Raw genomic sequence first — 7605 nt, 5'->3', positions numbered from 1 at the left:
TAGATTGAATAAGAAAAGTACCAAAAGACAAGTATAGAAGTTAATAAAAAGAAATAACTAGAAAAATATAGGAACGAATAGATTAGTTAGTTATAGATTGAATAAGAAAAGTACCAAAAAGACGAGCATAGAAGTTAATAAAAGAAATAACTAGAAAATGGAACGAATAGATTAGTTAGTTATAGATTGAATAAGAAATCAAAAAAGACGAGCATAGAAGTTAATAAAGAAATTTAGAAAATATAAGGAAAGAAGAATAGATTAGTTAGTTATAAATTGAATAAGAAAAGCACCAAAAAGACAAGCATAAAAGTTAATTAAAAGAAATAACTAGAAAATTTAGAAAATAGATTAGTTAGTTATAAATTGAATAAGAAAAGAACCAAAAGACAGGCATAGAAGTTAATAAAAGAAATAACTAGAAAATAAGAGAATAGATTAGTTATATTGAATAAGAAAAGTACCAAAAAGAGAGCATTAATAAAAGAAATACCTAGAAAAATTGGAACGAAGAATAGATTTAGTTATAAATTGAATAAGAAAAGCACCAAAAAGACAAGCATACAAGTTAATAAAAAGAAATGACTAGAAAAATAAGGAATGAAGAATAGATTAGTTATAAATGAATAAGAAATGAAAAGAAAACCTGGAAAAATATGAAATAGATTAGTTAGTTATAGACTGAAATAAGAAAAGTACCAAAAGACGAGCATAGAAGTCAACGAAAAGAAATAACTAGAAATGAAAAGAAATACATAGAAAATATGGAAAGAAGAATAGATAAGTTATTATAAATTGAATAAGAAAAGCACCAAAAAAGACAAGCATATAAGTTAATAAAAAGAAATACCTTGAAAAATAAGGAAAGAAAAATAGATTAGTTAGTTATAATTTGGAATAAGAAAAGAACAAAAAAACAAACGAGCATAGAGGTTAATAAAAAAATAATTAGAAAAATAAGGAACGAAGAATATATTATTTAGTTATAGATTGGAATAAGTTCTAAAAAAAACGAGTATAGAGGTTAATGAAAAGAAATAAATAGAAAATATGGAAAGAAGAATAGATTAGTTTGTTATAAATCAGAATAAGAAAAGCAATAAAAAAAGACAGGCATACAAGTTAATAAAAAGAAATAGCAAGAAAATATAAGGAACAAGGAATAGATTAGTTATAAATTGGAATAAGAAAAGAACACAAAAAGACGAGCATAGAAATTAATGAAAAGAAATAACTAGAAAAATAAGGAACGAAGAATAGATTAGTTAGTTATGAAATGGAATAAGAAAAGTACCAAAAAGACGAGCATACAAGTTACTAAAAAGAAATATCTGAAAATAAGGAAAGGAATAGATTAGTTAGTTATAGATTGAATAAGAAAAGCACCAAAAAGACAAGCATAGAAGTTAATAAAAGAAATAACTAGAAAATATAAGGAAAGAAAATAGATTAGTTATAGATTGAATAAGAAAAGTACCAAAAAGAGAGCATAGAAGTTAATAAAAGAAATAACTAGAAAATAAGGAAAGAAGAATAGATTAGTTAGTTATAATTGAATAAGAAAAGCACTAAAAAAGATAGGCATAGAAGTTAATAAAAGAAATAAGAAGAAAAATAAGGAAAGAATAGATTAGTTAGTTATAGATTGAATAAGAAAAGCACCAAAAAGACAAGCATACAAGTTAATAAAAGAAATACCTAGAAAAATAAGGAACGAAGAATAGATTAGTTAGTTATAAATTGAATAAGAAAAGTACCAAAAGACGAAGCATAGAAGTTAATAAAAAGAATAAGAAGAAAATATGAAAGGAATAGATTAGTTAGTTATAAATTGGAATAAGAAAAGCACAAAAAAGACAGGGATACAAGTTATTAAAAAGAAATACCTGGAAAATATAAGGAAAGAAAAATAGATTAGTTACTTATAAATTGGAATAAGAAAAGTACCAAAAAAGACAAGCATAGAAGTTAATAAACAGAAATAAGAAGAAAAATAAGGAACGCAGAATAGATTAGTTAGTTATAAATTGGAATAAGAAAAGAACCCAAAAAAGACAAGCATAGAAGTTAATAAAAGAAATATATAAAAAATAAGGAACGAAGAATAGATTACTTAGTTATAAATTGGAATAAGAAAAGTACCAAAAAGACAGGAATAGAAGTTAATGAAAAGAAATAGAAAATAAGGAAAAAAATAGATTAGTTAGTTATAAGATTGAATAAGAAAAGACCAAAAGACGAGCATAGAAGTTAATAAAAAAAAATAACTAGAAAAATAAGGAAAGAACAGTAGATTAGTTAGTTATAGATTGGAATAAGAAAAGTACCAAAAAGACGAGCATAGAAGTTAATAAAAGAAATAACTAAAAAAAATATAAACGAAGAATAGATTAGTTATAAATTGGAATAAGAAAAGTACCAAAAGACGAGCATAGAAGTTAATGAAAAGAAATACTAGAAAATATAAGGAACAAAGAATAGATTAGTTAGTTATAAATTGAATAAGAAAAGTACCAAAAAAGACAGGCATAGAAGTTAATAAAAAATAAATAGAAAATAAGGAACGAAGAATTAGTTAGTTATAGATTGGAATAAGAAAGCACAAAAGACAAGAAGTTAATGAAAAGAAATAGAAAAATAAGGAAAGAAGAATAGATTAGTTAGTTATAAATTGAATAAGAAAAGTACCAAAAAGACAGGCATAGAAGTTAATAAAAGAAATAAGAAGAAAATATGGACGAGGAATAGATTAGTTAGTTATAGATTGAATAAGAAAAGCACCAAAAAAGACGAGCATAGAAGTTAATAAAAGAAATAACTAGAATATAAGGAAAGAAAATAGATTAGTTAGTTATAGATTGGAATAAGAGCACAAAAAAGACAGGCATAGAAGTTAATAAAAGAAATACTAGAAAATAAGGAACGAAGAATAGATTAGTTAGTTATAAATTGAATAAGAATAGCACCAAAAAGACAAGTACAAGTTAATAAAAGAAATAACTAGAAAATAAAAGGAACAAAGGATAGATTAGTTAGTTAGATTGAATAAGAAAAGTACCAAAAAGACAAGCATACAAGTTAATGAAAAGAAATAACTAGAAAATATAAGGAAAGAAAATAGATTAGTTAGTTATAGATTGAATAAGAACAGCACAAAAGACAAGCATAGAAGTTAATAATAAATAGAAAATAGGAACGCAGAATAGATTAGTTAGTTATAGATTGAATCAGAAAACACAAAAAGACAAGCATACAAGTTAATAAAAAGAAATACCTAAATATAAAGAACGAAGAATAGATTAGTTAGTTATAGATAAGAAAAGCACCAAAAAGACGAGCATAGATGTTAATAAAAAAAACGACTAGAAAATATAAGGAACGAAGAATAGATTACTTAGTTGTAAATTGGAATAAGAAAAGCACTTGTTTCGCTGCATTCATCGTCAACAAACGAAAACCCTTATGGATCATCCCAACTACAATAAAAAAAATTACTGATGAGTGCAAACACACACACACACACACTGGGTCTGTGTCAGCGGGCAGTCATGCGTCGTCGCTGTACACATCCTTAGAAACCGTTCTGTGTTATGCTCATGTCACGTTTTATCTATAATCTGATCGCACCATAGCGTTCAGGAGACTTTGCTCTATGAGATGAAATTATTTATTTCAACCCTGGTTCAAAGACTGCTGAGAAAAGCGATGATAAGTAAACCGTGTTATAAACATTTCGGAGCTGTCTTGTGACTTCAACTCATCACATTTCCTTTATGTTTTATTTTATCGAGTTTAGATAAACATAACTGAGTTGCGCAATTACTGCTGAGTCCAACGGTACCAACTAAAGTGGTCTGTCGAAATAAGAGACGAGCTATGAACAGACAGACACAGACACACAGACAGATGAACGAACATGAATGAACAGACGAACGCAGACAGAGAGACAGACATAGACAGACGAACAGATGAACAAGAAAACGAAACTGTTACAAGGACCAAGCTTAACTGCTCTCTCGTCCCATCTGTTCATCTATCTATCTATATCTACCTCTTTCTCTCCTCCCTTCCTTTCCCCTTCACCCTTCCTTTTTTCTCCTCCTTTCCCTTCCCTTTCTGATGTCAAAATCATCTTCCTAACCTCCCACTTCCCTTTCCCTCCCATTTCCTTCCCTTTACTTCCTCATTATCTATCCATCTCCATCTATCTTCCTCTCTCTCTCCTTTCCTCCCATACTCCCTCCTGTACCCTCCTTTTCTCTCTCTCTCTCTCTCTCTCTCTCCCATACCCCACTCTCTCACTCTCGTCTTCCTCTCTCTCTCTCTCTTTCCTCCCATACCCCACTGACCCCTTTCCTCCCCATACTGCCCTCTCGCACCTCCTTCTTCCCCATACCCCCCTCTCACCTTCTTCTCTTTCTCTATTCCTTCTCTCACCTTTCCTCCCATGCTCCACTCTTCCCTTTCCCTCCTCTCCCCCATACCAATCAATCCACCCAACAAAAACACCTTTAGCCTCACTCCTCTTCCTGAACCCCTGTCCCCTGGTAACAAGACGTGCGCCAAATACCTCCCTACCTTACATGACAATTGACACACATCTAAATACACCTGTAAGGCACCCACACACACACACACACACACACACACACACACACACTCACACACACATATGGTGTCATTATACAGATAAAGAGATAGATGGATATAGATAGGCAGGTCAGTCAGGTCATTCAGCTATAAAATTCCAAAGCAGTAGGTGTTATTCTTGTTTTTAGTCAGTCAGCTGGGCTCATTGGGGCCAAATACTGTTGGTAGCTTGAATCAGTCAGTCAGTCAGTCAGTCAGTCAGTCAGTCAGCTGGGGCCGTCCAGTCAGTCAGTTATTATTAGTTGGTATTCAGTTAATCGGGGTCAGTCAGTCATACTTTTCAGTCAGTCAACCAGTCAGTCAGTTAATTTAGGCAGTTTAATCAGCTCGGGTTGTGTCAGCCGCTGTCCATTTAGTATCAGATCAACTTATATACAGAAAAAGTTGTATAATTATGAAGAGAGAGAGAGAGAGAGAGAGAGAGAGAGAGAGAGAGAGAGAGAGAGAGAGAGAGAGAGAGAGAGAGAGAGAGAGAGAGAGAGAGAGAGAGAGAGAGATATAGAGACGTAACGGCCCGTCATTCCATGATCTGTTCATTCAATTGTCCCTGTTCACCGGTTGTGTGTGTGTGTGTGTGTGTGTGTGTGTGTGTGTGTGTGTGTGTGGAGAGGGGGGGGCGGTCTTTGAATAATTCTCTATTCCACGGAATAACAGGATACATTGATTGCATTCTTCAAGATTGCTTACAGATTATTGAAAAATTGAATATGGTTTTGTTACCCTCTCTCTCTGCTCCCTTCCTTCCCTTCCCGCCTTCTTTCCCTTGTCCCCCCGGACATTCCCTTTCTGAGCTCCTTCCCTTCCCTTGATTCCTTTCTTTGTGGTTTCCCTTTTCCTTTCTCTCTCTCTCTCTTTCTTTATCCTTTCCTTAACCTGGTTCCCTTCCCTTCTGATTTCCCTTTAGAATTGGTTCATTTCCTCTCTTCCCTTTACATGCCTTCCCCTTCCTGCACCTTTTCTCTCTCCTTCCCTTCCCGCCTTCCCTTTGACCTTCCTTGTCTTCCCTTTCTCCCTTCCTTTCTCTTCCCTTCCATTTCAAGAGATTGATTCCAGATTTAGAATTCTGGTTTCCTTCTCACGTTGATGTTCTCATTCTTCCCTTCCCTTCCACCATTTATTTGTCTCTCTCTCTCTCTCTCTCTCTCTTTTTTCTTCATTTTTCTCTCCCTTTATTCAAAATTACTGCTATTTCTCGAGGAGAAACGTATGCTGCTTGGACCTAGCTTTTTACAAATTTACACACACATTTATCACACACACACACGTTGTTACGGATGAATACAACGAACCTTCATCTAATGGGGAAACCAGTTTTTTTGTGTGTGTGTGTGTGTGTGTGTGTGTGTGTGTGTGTGTGTGTGTGTTTCATGCCTGAATACTGGGAGTGAACAGGGTTTATTAATTTATAGCCGTGTAATGAGTTAATGTTCTTCCTTTAGGCCAATGTCAGTTATGCAGCGTGATGATTTTTACTACTTATTTTCTGTTGTCATGTTTATATAATGTTTCAGCGAGGCAATGAACTGGTATCATGTATTATCATTACTCCTTGCATGACCATATTTTTTATTTTATGCTCATGAAATATCTCAACGGTAAAAAAAAAATCTTTCTAATGAACAACCTCAATATAGAGAGAACAGTCTCTCTCTCTGCTCTGTAGACATAACAGTTAATAATTTCCTAAGTATGTCTCTCTCTCTCTTTTGAGTAGTAATCGATAGCGTCTCACCTGTAGCCAGGACTTACTTTACATATTTATTTTTAATCTTTCTGCTTTCCGATTTTTTCCTTTTGTCTCAAGTGACGTAAACCGACTAGTTCCATTCCAGAAGAATCCTTACAAATTAATATAGAAATTGTAGCATTTTTGATTATCTATAGCCTGGTTCGCGCTTTATATAGCGCCATATCTTTCTTTTAAATTTTTTCTGCTTTCCGAATTCCTGCAAACCCTCTTGTTAAAACCTGCTTACATCACACACATTATAGAAACACTTGCATTTTTCCACACGGTTCAGAGGAGACATGATTATTCATTTTACTTTTTGTTCTGCTTTACCGAATTTTTTTTTTGTCTCAGTGCACAAAAAAAAACAATAAACCTGTTTATTATCCCATTGTCTATCTATAGAAAGTACTCTGTATTTTATCCATATTGTCTAAGGGCTCTTACATACATATTCATCCCTTTATGTCATTTTATTTTCTGCTTTCTCTCCGAATTTTTTTATTTTTTGTCTCTCTCTCTAAACTCTGCTTATTATCATTGTCCATCAGAAAGTACTGTATCTCTTCTGCTACACTTGTCAAGGCTTTCACATATAGTTATTTTACTTTTTATTCTTAGCTTTCCGATCTCTCCTCTTTTATTTTTTGTCTCAGTTATGAAATTTTCTCTGCTTATTATCATTATTGGCTATAGAAAGTACTTTATTCCTCTATCTACCTATCTAACCCAACGGGTTCGTGCTTGCATATTAAAGTTATTCTTCTTACTTTTATTCTGCTTCGTTATTATTATTATTATTATTATTTGTCTCAGTGGAATAAACCTGCTTATTATCTCTGTGTGTGTGTGGCCATGTTTCGTATTTCTTTCTATCATATCTATCTAAGGCCTATCATACATAGTTATTCTTTACTTTTTCGTTTTCTCCTTTTTATTCTTCTTCTTCTTCAGTGAACAAACCTGCTTCTATCATTGTCATTTACAAGTAGTACTTGCATTCTTCTTGTCTCTATACGGTTTAGACCACATACATATCTCGTCTCTCTCTACTCTCTCTCTCTCTGCTCTCTCTGCGAATCATCTCTGCCTATTTTTTTAGCTGCTCCAGTGAAATAAAACCTGGCTGTATCTATCATTGTCATTATAGAAACACTAGCATCGTGACGTGTCGCTCGCTATTTCTGCTACGGTTCAAAGCTTCCTTTACATACATGATTCAGGAT

The sequence above is a fragment of the Eriocheir sinensis genome, chromosome 61, assembly GCF_024679095.1.
Source record: "Eriocheir sinensis breed Jianghai 21 chromosome 61, ASM2467909v1, whole genome shotgun sequence".
Taxonomy (NCBI): domain Eukaryota; kingdom Metazoa; phylum Arthropoda; class Malacostraca; order Decapoda; family Varunidae; genus Eriocheir; species Eriocheir sinensis.
This window is presented reverse-complemented; position numbering follows the sequence as displayed.